Source organism: Callorhinus ursinus, unplaced genomic scaffold (assembly GCF_003265705.2).
Source record: "Callorhinus ursinus isolate GAN/ISIS: 27379988/994484 unplaced genomic scaffold, GSC_fseal_2.0 scaffold37, whole genome shotgun sequence".
NCBI classification, from domain to species: Eukaryota; Metazoa; Chordata; class Mammalia; order Carnivora; family Otariidae; genus Callorhinus; species Callorhinus ursinus.
The window spans coordinates 12,338,451-12,360,082 of NW_027397099.1; the positions used below are offsets into that span (position 1 = coordinate 12,338,451).

Genomic DNA, 21,632 nt, shown 5'->3' on the forward strand with positions numbered 1-21,632 from the left:
GATTTAAATAATGTTGATAGTGGTTGTTCCAAAATTTACCTTAAGCTTAATATAAAAAACAAAACAAAACAGAAAAACAAAGTTTGCTGAGAAATTTTGGAATGAAAACAAAAATAATTGGGATCGTTCTTCACGTTTGATATTTTTAACTCCTTGTAAGAACCTTTAAAATATTTGCATATTACATTCCCTTCAATATAGAAACTACATTGAAAAATATGTTAATAATATAATAACTCTAAGAAGTGCCGTTTCCACAATCCCCTAGTTGTTAATAGGATTTTTACTTTCCTAGTTGTACTAACTTGGTATTTTTGAAAGAGTAAAATATAGGGAGTTGTTCAGACCTGTTTAATCCCTGCCTCCCCTACTTACTTGCTACATCTGTAAACCTTTGGAAACTATTTCTTCATTTGCAAAAAAAGAAGGTTTTATGTTCTGAGGATTAGTGGATTCAACGAAATGTGCATATAAAAAGTAGCCTGGTTTCTAGTATCTAGCAGACACTTAGCAAATGTTAGTTCTTTTTCCTTGGGTAAAATGCCTGCTATTATGCCTGGTAGCTATTGGGGATTCAAAACATATTAGCCCTCCTAAGTCTCCCCCAAATTAATAGATAATAGTTAATAGATAAAAACTTTCATTGTCATATGTTGGATTCCCATGCAAAGGTTGAAGCGCTCTTGATTCTTCCCCTTCTTCCTCCTCATCAGCATTTTGAAAAAGCCAGAGGAAGTTTCTGCTTTCTCTCCTCGCTGTCAGCTGTGAATTAGAAGAAACACTGGTTACCAACTGAACAAAACACACATCAGCAGTGAATCGTAAATACTGGAAGTTATCATTGTAATTAAAGACTGGCTCAGCCATGAAGTCACTGATTGTAAGTTTAATGAATAAATGAGGCACTCTGCTAATATTTAACTTTAATTTTCTGGCAAGCAGAATATAAGAAGTAGCTTTTGAAACTTCACTGGAGAAGAGTCAATTTGGGGCCTATTTATCTCAGGGAAAGAACGATAAAACAATTTAGATAACAGACAAAAGTTACGTAGGAACAGAAGGACCTGTGATAAAAAGGAAAATATCTGCACCAAAAACATTGGTGACCTGGAAATCCATTAGTCATTGTGATATGGCACAGGTTTAAGGAGAGAGAAAATAATCACTTGTGTGTCCTTTGACTTTTGAGAGGTAATATTGTTTGTGTTCCTTGGTGGACTTCTTTGGGAGAGAATCATGTAATTCTCAAAATACATATGTGAGTTTATCTTCCCATTTCTTATTTAAGTGTCATAAGGGCAAGAGGGAAAGAACAAAAGAAATACAAATGTAGTTCGAATACCTACTTGTTTCTAGGCACTTTGTATCCATGATGGTTACATGAGGTAAATACACTTCAAAGAATTGCCTCAGAGCTATTTGACAAATTACTCAAGATCACAGAGCTAATTCATGAGGACTAAGGGTTAGCATCTAGGTAAGTCTCACTAAGTCCATAGTTTTCCATGATACTTTTTTTTTAAAGATTTTATTTATTTATTTGAGACAGAGAGAATGAGAGAGAGAGAGAGCACATGAGAGGGGGGAGGGTCAGAGGGAGAAGCAGACTCTGCCGAGCAGGGAGCCCGATGCGGGACTCCATCCAGGGACTCCTGGATCATGACCTGAGCCGAAGGCAGTCGCTTAACCAACTGAGCCACCACCCAGGTGCCCTGGTTTTCCATGATACTGCTTTACCTCAAAGAAAGAGATCTGGTCTGATTTGCCATTGGTTCACTACGTCCCCCTTCTCTCTTACAGAGATCTAAGTGCTTCCATCACAGAGATTACACATTTACTAAATACCTACATAAGAGAACACTCCCAAACAGACCTCCAATGTCCAATCAACAAATGTACCAGTCAACTAGGATGGCTGTAAGTTTGGGGAAAAAAAAAAAAAAGTCAGTGTAGAGGAACAAGTGGGCACTGTCCATTCAAATGCTGTCCTGGGGAGTTAAGAATAAGTTTGCCTAGCCAAGAGTTAAAACTCTATTGTGGGGATAGAAGCATCATATTAAAGGTCCCTGACATGGTTGTACATTCAGCTCATGTCACAAACCTCTTCAAGCCAAGTTCTGAGAATCTGGCTCCTGTCTAACTTGATTTATATCGCTGTTAGGGCAAACCTGAAAGTCACTTCTCCAGACACTTAAGCAGTCATTTGCTTTGCCCTTTTCATTTGCACATAGGCTTTCTTGAGCCCTTCTACTGAAATTACCACTCCTGGGAGTGATCTATTTTTTTAAATTTTTTTTAAAGATTTTATTTATTTATTTGAGAGAGAGAGAGAATGAGAGATAGCACGAGAGGGAAGAGGGTCAGAGGGAGAAGCAGACTCCCTGCTGAGCAGGGAGCCCGATGCAGGACTCGATCCCGGGACTCCAGGATCATGACCTGAGCCGAAGGCAGTCGCTTAACCAACTGAGCCACCCAGGCGCCCCTGGGAGTGATCTATATTGTATCACAGATAAATTAAAAATGGAGTCCCTGGGCCTGCAAGGTGGAAGGCCTGAGACTTAACTACGGTGAAAGAAACACCCCTCCACAGATCTTTGTTCTTTACCCTTTCATAGGTAAAAACTTCATTAGATACTCCTCCTATTCAGAAGGAATCAAAAAACTTCTGATGGGGCACCTGGGTGACTCATTTGGTTGAATGACTGCCTTTGGCTCAGGTCATGATCCCGGAGTCCCAGGATTGAGTCCCTCATCCAGCTCCCTGCTCAGTGGGGAGTCTGCTTCTACCTCTGACCCTACCCCCTCTTATGCACTCTCTCGCTCTCTCTCAAATAAATTAATTAAAAAAAAAAACCAAACTTCTGGGGCACCTGGGTGGCTCAGTTGGTTAAGCGACTGCCTTCAGCTCAGGTCAAGATCCTGGAGTCCCGGGATCGAGTCCTGCATCGGGCTCCGTGCTCAGCAGGGAGTCTGCTTCTCCCTCTGACCCTCCCCCACTCATGTGCTCTCTCTCTCTCATTCTCTCTCTTTCAAATAAATAAATAAATAAATCTTTAAAAAAAAAACTTCTGATAAGTCTGTGGCAATATTATGAAAGCAATAGAGCCAATATTTTTTTTAGCATGTTATTTAGCAGTATTTAGATACTTGCCATCCCCTAATCTAATGCTTTGTGTTATTTTAGTTTAGCGTGGTTTAGCTTTGATTCAAAGTCAGCTCATTCACCAAGGCCTAGCTGCCCTGGGAAGACCCCTGAGCAGTGGGATGGGGAAACAGACAGTGGGGAAATGGCATTTCACGTACAGTCTCATAATTAAAGATGTTTTTTCTTCTCAAAAAGAAAAAATACAATTTGGAAACTACCAATGTATTACATTGATCTATTTTAGATATCAAGGAAATACAAATGCATTACGTTGTATATCATATCATATCTATTATATTATATTGCATTTTGGTCCAGGTGATTTTTCAGGCACAGGACCACACTCTTCTCCCTTCTCTCTCTCTCTGCTAATTTTTTAAATTGAGTTATAATGAACATATAACATTATATTTCAGTTATACATCATGATACAATACTTGTATACATGATGAAATGACCACCACAATAAGTCTAGTTAACATCTACCACCTTACACAGTTATAGACAAAATTTCTTTCTTGTGATGAGAATTTTTAAGTTCTACTCTCTTAGCAAATTTCAAACATACAATACAGATTATTAACTATAGTCACCACGCTGCACAGTAATCCCATGACTGACTTACTTTATAATCCTCTTTTTAAAGATTTTTCTTATAGAACATCAGTTTTGATATGCATGCAACCCTATTTTTTTGGGGGGGAGTACTTAATACAATGTCAGAACCTGCTGTAGTCTATTGAAAGACATGCTTTCTTTGTTCTTAGTACAAAACAGTGATCTGCATGATATTGTAATCAATATTTTGCATTAAATATGTTTTTTATGTTGAAATTATTATGGTACATAAAATCAGTGCCCCTCCCAGGTGCAGCCGTGTAGGAGATGGCGTTTGACACTGGCTGATATTGTTGTTGCTAATAAGGGCCTGGCTGCTTGAGGAATTTTTTAAAAATGTTAACGTAATAACAAAATTTCCAGTTATCTACAGTATGTAAATATGAATGCATACTATCAATATCACAATGATGCTGGACTTATTTTTTCCCAGGAATAGACACCTTGTCAGTTTTCGATTAATTTTAATAGGAATTAATGGCTCCTTAAATAAATTGTTGATGACAAGCAACACTTTCAGAATCAAGTATTCTTAGATCGGTGTCTGTAACTTGGAGCAACGTCTGTATATATTTATACCAATAGCTCATTAACTGACTCATTTTATTTAAAAAGTCAGCTTTATGGCATATTGAGGGTACAGGCAAGACACTGTACTAGGTACTTGACATCCTTTCAATCAAATTCCTTAGTATTAGTATGCAACAGAAACTATTGTCCTTATTTTATATTAAAGACAATGAGGGATAGCAAAGGCTCATGTGTAGCTGCAGGACACACAGATGTGGTGAGCAGTGGAAAGGATATTTCAGAGGCAACTATTACTTGTAGTTAGTTTCTCTGTTATATGCCAAGGGCTTCACAAGGGGCCTATCATTTAATGTCCCTAACCCTGCACAGAGAGATATGCATTTAACTAAATGGAATTTACCTCTGATTTCTTTTTCATACGTGGAAGATTGGTGAGATAATTATGATCATATGATATTATGTTGCATTATGATAATCTGGCAACATGGTGAGGGTGTGGGAGGGGACGAATGCCACACAGTTTTTACAGAGATATCATTTGAGTTGTTAACATTCATGACTACTTTTATAGCCGATCACAACTCAACATTTGAAAACTTTTTATGCTTGGAGTGGTATATCATAAACAGACATTGTGGAAGGTCCTTCTAGGCACACAAGAGTGCTTCTAGTGAATTGAAAGCAACTACATTTGCATGTACCCTAAATATCTCTAATTTAACTGACAGAAAAATTGTCAAGGCAGATGTAAAGTCAACCAGGCACTGGTTGGTGATGATGGCCTCTGTCAGAAATATGCTCCTAATTCACAGACTCAATCCATGAGAATTTATTTTTAATTTTTGTTGTTTTATTTTACAAAATTTCAAATTTTAGGCCCTCAGCTAAGAAAATAAATGTGTCCTGTTTATCCATAGACAGCCAATTCCAGCATCCTTCATGGGTGGCATAGATATTGCCTCAACCAGAGTCCCAGGCATGGCAATCAGGCATCAAGCTGAACTTGAATTACAGTCCCAGTGGTAAAAGTTCAGAGCTTTATCCACTTAGCAGTCAATCTTCTTTGTTCTATTCGTTCAACTTTATCAAACATGGTGAAAGCTTTATATCCCTGCTGCTTTGTTTCCTTTCCTCAATACCAATCAGACCCTTGACCATGCACAGACTTACTTATGCACATACACCTATACAAATCGGTCTGCAAATGTTCTCCATTTAAACTAAAAGTGTTCAGGGCGCCTGGGTGGCTCAGTCGTTAAGCGTCTGCCTTCGGCTCAGGTCACGATCTCAGGGTCCTGGAATCGAGTCCCACATCGGGCTTCCTGCTCTGCGGGAAGCCTGCTTCTCCCTCTCCCACTCCCCCTGCTTGTGTTCCTTCTCTCGCTGTCTCTCTCTCTGTTAAAAAAATAAATAAAAAATCTTAAAAAAAATAAACTAAAAGTGTTCATTTATGAAAGGCTTTTTGATTAAATCTCTAATGCTGTGACAGAGAATATTCTTAGTCTCTCTCAAATGGAGGAATCAATCCACTACTTTGGGAAAAGAGGCAAGTTTGCTAGAGCTTTGGGTTGAGCCTCAAACTAACCTTTTGTTAGTATCATGTGGTGGGGTCTAGTGACACGTGTCCTTAATAAATTGTCTTATATAATCTTCAAAAGTTATTTTTGAAATTGGTATCAATATTTTTCTTTACAAAGAGGAGACTTTATTTTTTTTGTAGAAGTTAAGAGAGTTATATAGTCACTACATCTTGGGTAATAGTGGACATGGAATTTGAATATATTTCAAGATTATTCCAAAAAACACATCTTTTCATTGAATGTAGCACTTTGGGAAGATGGTAAACATAAATTAAATTGAAATAAAAAGAATGAAAAGACAAAGATTATTCTTCAATTCCCCAGAACTCAAATGCTCCTTTTCAGAGTAGGTGGCAATGTCTCCAGTAGTTCAGATTCTAAAAGGAGAAACTGATATTTACAGACACAAGGCCCCATCATTATCTTTATAGTCAGGTTATTCTTCTTAAAAAAAAAAAGATTTTATTTATTTATTTATTTGAGAGAGAGAGAGAGAGCACAAGCAGGGGAAGGGGCAAAGGGAGAGGGAGAAGCAGACTCCCCTGCTGAGCAGGGAGCCCGATGTGGGGCTTGATCCCAGGACCCTGGGGTCATGAACTGAGCCGAAGGCAGACACTTAATCAACTGAGCCACCCAGGTGCCCCAGTAGTCAGGTTATTCTTATATATTTTGTGTGCATGTTGTGAAGTCAACTTCATATATGGAGATAATGAATTATCTGATAGGTAATAGTTTCAAATGTTCTGGATATTCATTGATTGTTTCTTGAGATCAGTTTCTGCTCCAGGCCTGACATACATAGATTGTACCAAGGAGACCTCCTTGCTTTCTGGAGTACCACTGGGTACATCCAATGGGAGGAGGTGGCTGGAGATGAGAGGGTGGGAAAGGACGGAGATCATGATATTTATATTCATGGCTTCCTCCCTGCTGGACCTAGCTTTGGAAGTATGTATATGATCCTTTCTGCGGACCCCTCTGTTATAGTTACAGCAGTTCCCAGGTTACAGTAACGCCTCCTTACACCTGAGGCCTCGGAATGGCATCACCTCCTATTATTTCTAAACCCAGGGTGATTTACTGTACTTTGTCCATTTTTTACAACCCTAGTGACACTTTTGCAAAAGTCCTATCATTAAACTCTATTGCTTTTGAATATATCATCAAACTTTTGGGGGAGGGGGCTGGGATCCTGATCAATTATTATAGAAGATCTTAGATGCAGTTGAAGGAAAAATGCTGAGATTCTATTGCCTTCCTAATAAAACCCTAAAACAAAAAAGATGGGACAAGGTGATCACCACTGAAGGAATGCCTCTTGAAAATTATTCTACATAGTATTTTCCCTCTAGTCATAAATATGTTTGCAAATACAATATATCTGCATGTTGTTCTCACCTAAGAGCATGGACTTTTTTTGAAAGTCTATATAGAAATTTCCCTCAGATAAATATTTGTAACCCTAATAAGATAAAACATTTGTCTTCATACTTGAACAACATGGTATTGTGTTAAACATAGAGTCCACCAAATACAAGTAATAATAGAAAAGTTCCAAATATTCCTTGCATCTCTTAGGGAATATTAAAGGGGATCCCGTTCATATCCCAAAGCAGCACTTCATCATACACTTCCTTTTATACTCAAATTATCTCTATCCAGCAGTGCTCAAGCCACTCTCTTGCTTAAACATTATTTAACATATAAAATTTTCCTTGAATTTCCAGCTTAGGCAGACCTTATCTTTTTCTACCTCTATTTCTTCCTGCTTCTCTACTTTTGTCTCTCCTTCTCTTTCCCATCATTCACCTACATTATAAATTCCACATCCTATCATACAAAGTCATGCTCACCGATAGAACTCACTGAAATGGATAGAGGAAAGAGAAAGATGACTGGACAAAAAAAGTTGTTGTTTTGTTTTATTTTGTTTAAGTTCCTCTTCTACTGGAAAGTGTGCTGTTGTGTCAGAAGAGTGTGTATGATGAACAAATATTTCTATGTGATTTCAGTTTCCATGTCTCCATAGAGACAGTGAAGCTCTGTCATGGAAATGCTAGACATTCAGAAAGTAATAGGTCTCAAGTTTAAAACCAATGGGAAAAGTTAAAAAAAAATTTATAACAAAAACAAAAGTAAAAAGTAGAGGAGAAAAATCTATGTTCAAAAAACCCAGACATAGCCACTGATGACATTGTGTTAAATGTGTACTATAAACAATCATATATTTTCTGTATATCTACATATCCTTTGTGTATATATGTACACACATATATATGTATGCATATATAACTTTTGCACTGACCTATTATTTATTTTCTTATTTTTTAAACTCCTTGTGGTTTAATTTTTTTTTTAATGTAATCTCTATGCCCAATGTGGGGTTTGAACTCACAACCCCAAGATCAAGAGTTGCATACTCTACCAAGCCAGCCAGGTGCCTCACACTGACCTGTTATTTTAAATGCTTTAAAATGAGATTTTTAATTGTTTTAAAATATTGTTATAAGGCTTATTATAATAATTTCCCTTTTAAACATGTATGTTATTTCAATTTTTAAACACTATATCTTGTTAAAATCAAATATTTATTCATATGTATGATCATTTCTATGATAGGTTACTAAACAAGAATGTATTGGGTCAGATTTTAGAAAAATTTAGGTCTTCTGATTTACATCACCAAAGGGATTTCTAGTGAGATGAAATCAATTCACATTTCTACCAGCAAAATGTTAGTGAGGCTGTTTCTCTCTAAAATCTCCAGTCATTTATCAGGTGATAGTTAAATGAGTAAGAAATGGCATATTGTGCTTTCATTTGCATCAGTATAAAGTTTATTATATATTTCACAAGTTTATTGACCATTTGTATTACCCATTTAGAAATTCTTCCATTAATATCCTTTTTTTAGTTTACTACTGGCAAAATTTTTATTAAATTTTATAGTGCTTCAAATTAGGGTATTATTTGTCATTATTTTTGCATTTTTACATTTCTGTGGTTTCCTGTTAATGTGACATTTTTCTAACATTTAACTTTCTACCCAAATATGTTTCTTACGAATTTCATCATAACTATTATCAATTATTATTATTGTCTCCAAATGTGGGTGTGCTTATCTGTAGTTGTTTTCGTAGATGTCATCTTTTTCACATATAAACTTTTTTATCAGTTAAAGCATTTTTGATACATAATATGAAGAAGTAATATACCTTGATGTCTAAGTTACCCCTAAGTTGTAGAATTTATAAATATCATTTGTTGCATTAGCTATCAATATTCTCGCTGATTATGATAGATCTCCCCCAACTTTTTAAAAAATATGTTTCTGTATCTTCCAAGTAGGCCGAAGTTCTATTTGTTTTGTCCTACTGATAGTTTGGTTTCATGTATAATGTCCACATTTTAAAAATAATTTTTACTTTTTTTTTAAAGATTTTATTTATTTATTTGTCAGAGCTCTCTCTGACAAAGAGAGAGAGCACAAGCAGGGGGAGCGGCAGGCAGAGGGAGAAGCAGGCTCCCTGCTGAAAGTGGGGCTTGATCCCAGTTCCCTGGGATCATGACCTGAGCTGAAGGCAGATAATTAACTTACCGAGCCACCCAGGCTTCCCTAATTTTTATTTTATAGTATGTTCTTACAGCTGATAGGAAAATAATCTTTAGTCTTCTTATTTAGACTATACTCAATATTTCTGTTCAAAAGATTCTATTTTTTGTAATATTTTAATTTCCAAAGCTTTCCAAAGATTATTTTGAAGTTTCACAAATTAATACATAAGTACACATATTATATATGTCTATACATATTTATATAGATAAATATATGTAGTGTGTGTGTGTCTTGATGATGCTGGATAGTCCCTTCAGGTAGATTCAAGTTCTTTCCATTTCTTCATGTGTTCTTTTCTGTCCCTTGGCAACATCTGCACTTTTAACACACATTCTGCTACTCAGTTTTTGTCAGTATTATTCTTAGATAATTCATGTCATTGATATTCTGGATATTTTTCATGCATTGTAAACTAGGCAGAAAAATAGGAATTTTTTTTAATTGAACTTATCCCTGATTAATTTACCGAACCAAAATTTATTTGAAAATGATTAAAGATTCCTTTGAAGAATGTCATCTATAATTATTTTTTGAGTATTATTACCTGTATTTTCTAGTATGTAACCTAATTCCTGTACAAAAACAAAATTCAAAATGATCAAATAGACAACTCAACAGGCAAATGATTGAATGCATGAATGAATTCTACATCTTGTTGAAATGGTCAGAATTTCTAAAATACTATTAAAGATGTCTGATACCCAATCATTGTGACTTTTGTTCTCTATTTTAAATAAAGTAATGTCTCTTGCATGCATTGAGGGGCACTTCAAATATTGCTTTCAATTTCTGGGGTTTGAAGACCCTTGAAATACCCTAGTTTTAATATATTGTGTGCATATGCCTTACCCCCTTCCCAAGGAAAAGAGGTTTTAAAAAGAAATCAACTTATCAAAGGAAACCTATTTGTCCTGAAACATTAAAATTCCAGGATATATTTTATTTTATTTTTATTTTTTTTAAAGATTTTATTTATTTATTCATGAGAGACAGAGAGAGAGAGAGAGAGAGAGAGGCAGAGGGAGAAGTTGGCTCCCTAGGAGCAGGGAGCCCGATGCGGGACCGGATCCCAGGACCCTGGGATCATGACCTGAGCTGAAAGCAGACGCTTAACCATCTGAGCCACCTAGGCGCCCCAGGATATATTTTATTAACCTAACTGTTATTTTGGCTATTGATTTAAGATTAACCTTATTTATCCTTTTATAAATGAACTCTAGTGGAAGGAATTACTATTTGTGAGGCAGGGAAATTGACTTAGATCCCATTATATTATTCAGTCAAATTATCTTATTTATTAACTAATGAAGTATTGACTCGCTCTAAGAGATTAATAAACTAATATTAAAATATTCCTATATTCCTGCATTTACCTCCCTTAACAATGTAGGGTTAATATTTTGACAATTCTATTAAATTTTCTGGTGTTTTATTTGGTATTTTTACAACTCTATAATTAAAATTGTTCTAAGAGTTTTTGTTGGTTTTATTTTCATACTATTCATGTTAATGACATAAAATAAATTATAGACAGAATCACATATACAATTTATGTAATATGGTGATTATAATTTCAATGTTTGAAACACAAATGTTTCAAGCCTCAAGCTGGTGTTACAGAAAGTGTTTTTTAGAAAATCTATTAAAATTTCATTTTTAAATTTTTCTTTTACTCTATTTTTTGTGTTAATCTCTAGTTTCCTCCTGTCTGTTGTTCTACTTGGATATAATTTCCATCTAACCGTTACATTTGGAGTCTCTGTAATGTCACAAGTCTAATCCAATGTCTTGACATATCAGAGGTGAAGTCAGAGGATAACTTGAGCTCCCTCTACAGGAAGAATTGCACGCTGACCCTTAAATAGCCCTGTGACATGCCTATTTCCTTAAAGTGGAAAAAAAAATCACTGATTGGCAAGTAGCTCATATCGCCTATTATAATGCACTGCACTTTGGCACTTTTTTTTTTTTCCCCTCCTGGAAAGCATTCTTTCTAAATGCTTTTGAGTCCAACCTCTGAATCTTTAAAATCTACCTGACCCATTGTACATCCCATTTCTCTAGAGCTCCTGATGCAGACAAGTGGGTAATCTGACCCAGTATGGAATCTGAGCGCTTCCCTGGCATTTACATGATTGAAGAAAAAATGTTTTCCCTTTTCATTGGGAGATTATTTAACCAGGAGAACGGAACTTTAGACCTGACAGTAGCTATCTTTTCCGGATAAGGAGAGAGCAGAATGTCTGCAGAATGAAGTCAGTAAGAGAGAAACAATGATGAAAAATAGATGAAGAATAAAATCTTTGAGATACTCACCTCACTTCCATTCCTAGGGCTCCAATTTCTTTAGCTCATGCTTTGATTCTGTAATTTTTTTTTCCCACTTTCTTCTCAGATACAGAAGTCTATGCATTTTCTTAGGGCTTAAACTTGGACACATTGGGTATTAGTTACCTGGAATCAAAGAGTCCTAATTTTTGTCAGCCATCCTTTAAATGCCCTGTTAACAGATATTGATACAAATTACACAAATTCATAGTAAGCTCACTGATTTATTCTTTGTGAAATTGACCTTTCCCTCATTTTTGAATATTGAGATCATCTTTCCATTTCCAAGTTTATCATCTTATCCATTCTCCAAGGCTACTTAGAGACATGTAAGAGCATCATTTAGATGTCCAAAAAAACCCTTTTCCCACCCAGAGCAGAGCAATAATGGAATTTAGTGAAGAAGAGTTAAGGAAGTTAACAGTAAACAAATCAACAAATGAAATTTCTTAAATATCTATAAGGCAATACCTGCTACACTCTCCTCCTGACTAGTCCTCTCCCTCATCCTGCCAGATCAGTTTCTACGATCCATTTGACCTACCCCAAATTCTGGAATATGCAATTTTACTGCACATTTTTTACTTGAAAAAAATGTTTGTCAAGTGTTTATTTTTTGTTTTGTTTTGTTTTTATTTAAATTCCAGTTAACATACAGTATAATATTAGTTTCAGCTGTACAACATAGTGATTCAACACTTCCAACATCACCCTGTGCTCATCACCTGTTTCCCCCATCTCTCACCTCCTTTCTAATAACCATTAGTTTGTTCTCTATAAGTAAGAGTCTGTTTCTTGGTTTGCCTCTCTCTCTCTCTCTCTCTCTCTCTCTTTTTTCCCCCTCTTTGCTCATTTTTTTGTTTCTTAAATTCCACATATGAGTGAAATCATATGGTATTTGTCTTTTTCTGACTGGCTTATTTCACTTAGCATAATACTAGCTCCATCCATGCTGTTTTAAATGGCAAGATTTCATTCTTTTAATGGCTGAGTACTATTTCATTATACACACACACACACATACACATATACCACATTTTTATCCATTCATGAAATAATGAATACTTGGGCTGTTTCCATATTTGGGATGTATTTAACTGAAATCACTAACCAGTATGTGTAACAGGGAAGCAATAAGATTCCTGACTTACCTTACTATCTTACTTTCTTACAATAAATTTATTTCATCATTCTCATGAATAATGAAATACTGTAACTTGCTCTCAACGATATGTCTAATAAAAAAAAAAAAAAGAAAGAAAAGCCACACCGTAGATTTTCCATCCCAACTCTAGCATGTTTCAGTCTTCTCATTGCACTGGATTAGGGAAACCATAAAACACATGGTCTATTCTTTTACAAATGACCACTCTTTAGTCAAGATGGAACAGGTCACATCACGTGCTTGCCTGCAGGGCTAGCAATTATACTCGCCTGATCTGCATAGCCTATCCTTTCTTTTAGGGAATGTAGGGAGAGCTTACTCATCTGTCAGGTCTTAATATTAAGGTCATTTTCTCTAGAAGTCCTCAATGCTGCCACAGTCTAGGGTAAAAGTGTAAGTTACATAGTTGTGTGGCATATTCTGAATATTCTTACCTACAATTACGTATTCAGTAACCTTCTTCTATATTAGACTATAACCTCTGTGAGGTCAGGGACCATGTCTGATTTGTCTCTCTAGGGTCTCCTATGTATAAAATGCATGTTTTATTTCTTTATAAAGAAATACCATGGCCAGGTTTTTTGATAGGGGTAATCATCAAGATCTACAAGCACAAAAATAAAAAGCCTGTTTTCTTAATACAAATAAATGAAAATGAAATAAATATTTGCATCATGCTGACTCTATTCTGGGGGGAGAAAACATGACATCAAATCAATTCCAAGAAAATATTTGGGTCTATAATTGGAGCATATACAATATTAATTCTTTTCTAATTAATTTTACACAAATACTCTGTAATGGGAGCATTAGGGAATGAGTTGTCTCTCATTATTTTCACTGCAAATGTTAAAAGGGAATCTACAATGCAAATATTCTTTCAGAACTCTGAACTAAGTCCAAATGTTTTCTTCGAGGGTGGGGTAGAGTGGAAATGCAGATAGAGTGTAAATACCAAGCAGTGAAAACCTCTTTCTTGGCACTTGGTTATGGAAGCTCGAATGCATGGACATTAAGAAAGAAGGGAGTTAGAAGTCAATTCACAGCAGGCAGATTGCTACTTATGTCTTTCAAATCATTCATGTGTGAAAGAATATCATATCATAAAATGAACCATTAAAAAGCCAGAGAATGGAGCATATGGGAAACAAATTCCTGGGCCAGGCCAAGAAACAGATGCATGTGTATGAATGTGTATGTATGCATACAATGTGTGGAATCTAGAAATCTATTTGTTCTCTGTTCTATATATGCTACATACATTTAGAACCACAAAAGTTCTGAAGAAGATGTTCCTGGTGGGATGGTGTCATTCTAGACAGCCTATTTTAGGATCTCAAAGTAAAGAACCCATCTCAAACCTCACATTTAGGCAAACATATCTGAGTAGTACAATCTAGCAAACATATATTTGTCTGTGTTTGTTTTCCCATTATTACTTTCTGGGCATTTCAAAATTGAAGTCAAAGTCAGCTTACAAAGAATTCAGTGAACTGTCAATTTTGGTAAATACAAACGATTTAGTAAATCAATGTCACAGTAACTAGGCAATACTCCAAGGCTCTAACCTCAAATGACCCATGTACTTACCTCATGGGGCTTTGGACATTATAACCTTGTGTAAGGCAGTTACCCTAGACCCTCTAGCTCCACCTGTGGAGTCCTATTTAGGACTGTTCCTAATTACTCCATGTCTGGATTTATTGTTTGTCTCTTACTCTTCTCCCAGCTTACCCTGAAACATTGTGTTATACCTGGCTTCCATTTCTTTTTTTCATATTCAGTGAGTGCTTTTTTTACACTGTTTGAACCATAACATCATCACTTCCTAATTGTGTGAACTGTTAAAATCAAACACAAACAGAGATTAGACTTGAAAATACCCTGAGCAGACAAAAGCAGTTTAGTCATCAAGCAAAGCTTAATTTAGCTTGTTTTGCAAGACAAATGAGGCTAACTTGACCTGGGTCACTTCTTGCTTATGCCTCTGAAACTCATAAACAAAACTTAAATAGTTCCCCAAAATTGATATGAAGTAACCATTCACCAATTCCCTTTCCTTTAAGAAAATTCTAACATTGTAACCAATCCCTGGAAAAAATAAACACTGCCTGTGTACTATGTAAGTTGCTTTATAACAATATCCCTCTGCACCTCATTCCATGTTTTGGTTTGCGCTCCACGTTTGCAAACCATCTTTTGGGTGTGTGCACAATAAAATTCGAATTACTACTCAAGTGATTCATTGGTTTTACTTCTTTTTTTTTTATTTACTTTTGACAGAACTTATTATCAATTAAGCCCTCTCAACCTCAATTTTTCCATTTGCAAAACTGGTGTTGTGCAAATTACTCCACTTATAAAATCCAATATAAACACCAAGGAAATCTGAGATGGTGAATGAATGGCAAATTTGAATAATTTGCTCTCCTTCTCTACAGGCTTCATGGAGTGCTGAAACAACACTAACAAATCTTTATTTCCTCCTGGTTAATGACCACCCACCACCTGAGATTCTAACCTGTCCTACATTGGGTGTGGTAGGGATGGAGGCATGGGTAAGCAAGATCAGACTTGTGACATAGACTCATATGTTCTATCAAACATTCTATTAAAAATTAAATAACCACAGAGTGAATCCATAAAAGGTAGGAAGGAAAGAATAAATATGAAACTGACTTAAATTAAAACAAAACAAAACAAAACACTGGAGATAATCAACTAAACCTAAAACTGATTCCTTAAAAAAGCTAAAAGATGGGAAAGCCTATGCTAAATTTATCAAGGGTGAAAGAGAGCAATAGCAAGAGCAGAACTGAACATTATTTTTTAAAAAAAGGACACTAAATATATGTTTACTTTGTTACTCATAGATTTGTTTGTTACTCATAGATTTCTAAACATAACCTTTTGCTAATCATATTAGAGATGTATATTTTTTCTAGAAATGTTTTATTCATTTTCTCTTATGTACACAGACTCAAAAATATCTTTAAAATCTGAATGGATCCAAAGTCATTAAAGAAAAGTAATAAAATTATCTCTCTCAAAAACAAACAAATAACACTAAACCCAAATTTTTGATAGGCCAGAAATCCTAGCAAGACAATCTAAAATCTCTACTACCCTATTTTGTCCAGATTACTGTTATCAGCTACAACTGAAAACCCAGATACAGAAATGCCAACATTAGTCATAGTGAATTATTTTAGGGGTGATGATTTACATACACAAAAATGTATTCAGCTTATTTCATTTACATGAAGTGGTTGACACTGTCACTTGTCATAAGAGGCAGGCTTATTCATCCCAAAACAACAAAAATCACAACTTCCTCTATCACAGAAGGAAGTCGAGCGAAGCATTATCTCAACTGTCATAGTAATTACATTTAAATAAATAATTTAAGAGAAAGGGAGGGGATGGCATTATCTCCAGAGAAGGGAATACATGTCACTATAAAATATATACAAACTAATGTAGGAAAATACAGGAAAAATGTGAAAGACCCTAAAAGGTGATGGATTTAAGAGAGAATTCCAGAGAGGAGTTTTGTTTGACTTTTAAAAGGTAAGTAGGAGGGGTGCCTGGGTGGCTCAGTCAGTTAAGCATCTGTGCTGGGCTCAGGTAATGATCTCAGGGTCCTGGGATCAAGCCCCACATCGGGCTCCCTGTTCAGCAGAGAGTCTGCTTCTCTCTCTCCCACTCCCTCTGCCCACCCCCAACATTGTGCTTCCTCTCTCCCTCCCTCACTCTCTCTCAAATAAACAAAATGTTAAAAAAAAAAAAAAAAAGGTAAGAAGGACTTCACAAGTTAGGAAAAAGAACATCTTTGGAAAAAGCATTTTAGAGAAATGGAACATCCTGAAGATAAGAGCCATGAAAAAGCATGATGTTTGGGGTGTGAGCGGAGACACAGTTCCCATAACTGAATGATGCTTCTGATAGCTCTTTAATGATCACAACCCTCTTGTTATGGATTTGACTATGGTCCACATCCCAAATTCATGTGCCGATGAGGCCCTAATCCCTGAGGTGACTACATTTGGTGATAGGATTTTTAAGAGGTAACTAAGACGAAATGAGATCATAAGAGTGGGGCCCTAATCTGGTAGGATTAGTGTCTTTGTAAGAAGAAGAGAGATCAGAACTCTCTCTCCACAATGAGACCACCATGGGTAGGCTGCTGTCTACAAGCTAAGGGAAGCAATTTCAGATTGATACCAACACTGCTAGCACCGTGATTTTGGACTTCTCAGCCTCCAGTACTGTGAGAGATAAATATCTGTTATTTAAGCCCCCCAATCTCTGTTATTTTGTGATGGCAGCTGAAGCCAACTCATATACCTATCAAAGCTCTCCTAGGTGAAGAGATACAAGAGAGAGAATTCAAATGATCCTGTTTTGGTGGTTCAGAAAGAAAGAGGCATCAGGGAGAAGGGGATGGGAGATGAGATTAGGTCCTCAGAATACTAAATCCGTAAGGATTCTTAGGGATCCCATTTTCAGCTGCTTCATTTTACAGTAAAGGAAACTAAGATGCAGCTTCGCACAAAGTTACATCTAAAGCTACTGACAAAGCTGTGGAAAGTGCTTGGATTTTCTCCGGATATACAGGGACCCATTCCTCTGGAGAGGATATTGCAGCATAGTATCGCTTTTGCTGCGAAGAATTCTATTTTCCTCTGTACCCATATGAAGTTCTGTCCTTATTCACTCTTCCTGATACAGCCTGATGGCTTCATTCAAGCAGTTGATTAATTACCAAGAACTAACAAACTCTGCCGTGATATCCCCTAGGCAAAGTTTGCCTTTCTGCCTGAAATGCCAGTCTTGGTGAAGGTCTGAGATACCCCATGTTTTCTGACATCCTCAGCTGTGTAGACCCGCTTCCTGGGGCTGCTTCAGTGGGAAGAGGGTTGACTTTAACAAACAAGATGCTGCTTCCCCACCAGCAGTCCTGCTGTTGTTGCTGTGTGCAATCCTCCAAAGGCAAGATCCTCCATATGCTCACCTACCACTGCCTCAGCACAGTACCAAGTACACGAACAAGTGAATAGGAGGAGCCAAAGCCAGTGCAACTAAAGAACAGGGCTGGCATTAAGCCTAGCTGGGCAACAGGGAAAGGCAAGTACCCTATCATAAAAGACTGGGAACCCTGGGCCCACATGCTACCAACACAAGGACTGAGTTTCTGTTTCCACTGTGCCCTGAGCAATGCCAAAAGCAGTCCAAAAACACAGCTTTGCAATCAAGTCCGAATAACGCCCTGTGAATCTCAAACTCATGAAGATTTAAAATTAATAAAAATGATACCATCCAATGATGACAAGTGTATAAGGTATAAGTGTATAAGAAAGTGCATTTAACTGACATGAGTATGAACGCATTCAACTTTGCCCCTAGATGGTGCACCATTTGGAAACATTTATGAAGGGCCTTGAAAAAAATGCCTGTATCCTTTATTTAGCAATTAAAAAATCGCATTAGGGATCTGGACATAGAGGAACAAACCTAGAGGAAACAAAGATCTATGTATAGTATGACAGTCATGAAAATGTGCTGCTCTATGTCCTATTGCAGACATGACGACTACAGCTATTGTCCCTCTTTATCCTGCATCATATTTACACCAAGACTAAGCTACATGTGGGCTGTTCTGAGCCAGTGACAGAGCATGGTGGGGTTACTAAGGAATTACCTGATGATGAGCTCCTTCGATGACTGACTTTAGCTTGAGGACTCCCCAGTGGCTTGGCTAAAACCTTTTTAAAACTGTGAGGCAGTCTGAGATTTTTCCTGACACAATTACTCTCCTGTCTCTCTGCATTTTATGCTGAAAATTCTACCCAGCTTCTCCAGCTCCCACCCCAATCAATCTGTTGCATGTCGAATCCCATCCTGTTACCCATTTCTCAGGAACCCAAACTGGTCCATATAAGAAGACTCAAGAGCCAGTTTAAGACGGTGATGGAGAAAGATCCTGCACTCACCTCCTCCCACAGACACACTGAATCTACAGCTACCTGTGGAACAATTTCCTCTAAAAAAAAAAAAACTAAACTAAAAAAAAAACAAAAAAAAAAAAAACAAGGGAAAAACCCCCTCAGATCTGGGAAAAGAGAAAAAAAAAAAAAAAAAGAAAAAGAAAAGAAACAACACACGGAAGCAGGTAGGAAAGGCAGAGACACACTCTTCCCAAACACTCCCCACCCTGCAAGCTGACCCACAATCAGGAGAGAACTCAAAACCTGGACCTTCTCCCCCAGGAGCAAAGGGTTCATACTCTAACATCAGACACCCCAACTTTTATATTTTCACCTGAGAGATGTGCCCCCAAAATATCTAGTTTTGAAAACTAACAGGGCCTGCATCCAGAAGACCTGCAGGGCTGTAGCAAAGGGAGAAATGACTCTCAAAGGGCTCTTGCTGACTCACCTGTTCCAGGGCCCTGAGCAGAAGCAGTCTTTGAAAGGTACACAGACTTTATGTGAAAGAGGCTCAACGCTACTTTTAAAGCATCAGACTGAGAGGCAGGGGCATAATGGGATATTCTCCAGGGACTGAGGCTGGTAGACACTGTCTCTCAGTCTTGTTGGGCAGCAGATGCCAGCTTTTATCCCCACTCCCCCCACACCACAGTGAGTTCCATCTTTATTATGCTCTACCCACCAGGTGCTATCTTCACACATTTTCTCAGCCTTGCTGAAGCTGGAGGGCATCATCTTTTTCTTTTCTTTTATCTTTTTAATCTTTTTTTTTTTGTTTTTCCTTTTAATTTCTTTTTTCAGCAGGTGCCATTTTTGCAGTGTTCCTCTGCCTCGTTCCCAATCGCCAGTATCTCCCAGAGGGGAGCTTCTATGCATACATCTACAGCCCAGGTTTCACACCTTGATGCCTGACTGTGGAGGCCAGGGGGGCCTGAGCTCCTGGGTAGTCTGCCAAATACAGTTCTTGGCAGACTACCCCTCCCGGGGCAGACCCCCAGCTGCACACCCCCAGTCGTTCTGAGGAACAGACCTGTTGGCTCATCCAGGGGCTGTGGTTTGAGGTGCTGGCTCTGGTTTGGCCCACTTCCAAGGGCTCACAGATCTGCTCACAGGGAAGAGAGGCTGGTGGACACAGTTTTTATGCTCTCCCCTCTGTCTCGCTCCTGCTCACTGATAATATGCACATCGGGCATTTTACTGCAAAAGTGCTAATACCTATAAGTTAAATAATCATTGCAGTATGTCTCAAAATAAGTTGTATGAGATATATACATACTGCTTGTTATTTGACCTAAAATAAGTCGAAATATTCATAACACTTAAAAAATTGAGGACATGTGACAAACATCATTGAGTAAGTTTACTTAGTCTGTGAGAAGTTGTTGAGAGTTCTACAATAATGTGCATCTTGAATCACTAAAAAGGGGATTTGATATACATTGATAATGGAACACTTTCTTAAAATATTCAGTCCATAATTTAATCAAAACCATGTATTAATTATTTAATATGGGTCAAGGCATTTCTGAGGATTAGTATTCCATAAAACATACTTTTTGAAACAATTTTAAACATTTCATAAAAGCCAACATTCTTTTTATGTCTTCTAAGTATGTCATACTTATAGTAATACATTTACTTTTTCATGTATAGATATGCGCTTACACATCAAATTAACAGTTTTGTCCTTATTCTCCTCGCATTTTTCCCCTCCCCACAATCCAACCAAGTTCCTTGGATGTAGTAAGAGCTTGGTAAATATTCCCTTCCAAGGAGTGACCTAATTTTAATTCCTAACAGGTCCGGTTTGTCATTGTAAAACTGACATTACAAAATAATAAAGTGATCCAGGAGACACAGCATTCTTAAGAAATGTGTTACTTCTTCCAACTGGTGATTGGTAAAAGCAGAGCCTGCCAAGTTGCAGAGAGTTCAGAGCCTTCCTCTGGCATTGCAAACACGGCACAATAAATCTCACAAAAGCTTTAAATATGTACCTGATGTTAATAAAGACATACATGATTTAAATAAATCCCATGGTTTAAGTAGATATATCAGAAAATCCATGCAGGAGCATATCATGAAATATTTGCTTTCACAGGTCAGAATTACAAATGGTAATCCATGAAAAACAAGGGCACGCTATGAATGCAACTTCTGTATTGACTTTCAATACCTATTCACTCCGGCTTCCTTTCTTTATACATCTATCATTTATACTGTTTACATAACTGAGCTGAGACACACTCTAGAAAGCATAGATTAACATTGCCTCTATTACCCAGATCACTGTACCTTTAACCCATTTAAAACTTGAATATGTAAAAATAAATTTAACAGAACCAAACACTTTCCTATTAAAGAGATTTAATTACTGCAGCAATATGGTATTTATTTGTCCCAGTAACCATTAGGAGATAATAGATATTTCTTTTGCTAACATAGCATGAACACACTGAATAAATGACATTTAGAAAGTAATTAACATCATTTCCACACTTAATGTCTTTTCACATATCATGAAGATCACGCCTCTTGATCTGCCCTCATGATGTGTGACATCCTTATTATATAACAGATGTACCACTGCTTCACAACTGTCTTCTCTTATCACACTTTTACAATTCAAATTATTCATATCACAAATGCAGAGGCATGA

The 21,632-nt window shown here is 36.9% G+C and overlaps 1 long non-coding RNA gene across 1 annotated transcript in view; it reads right to left on the reverse strand.

Annotated features, from left to right (window-relative positions):
- Positions 1-483: 483 nt before the first annotated feature.
- The window catches only part of LOC141370521 (uncharacterized), a 107,358-nt gene continuing 86,209 nt past the window's right edge, over positions 484-21,632 (reverse strand). The window contains exons 4-5 of the long non-coding RNA XR_012374600.1: positions 11,807-11,944; positions 484-762 (exon numbers count right to left, since the gene is read on the reverse strand). This is a non-coding gene — a long non-coding RNA (uncharacterized lncRNA). The remainder of the gene's footprint in view (positions 763-11,806; positions 11,945-21,632) is intronic.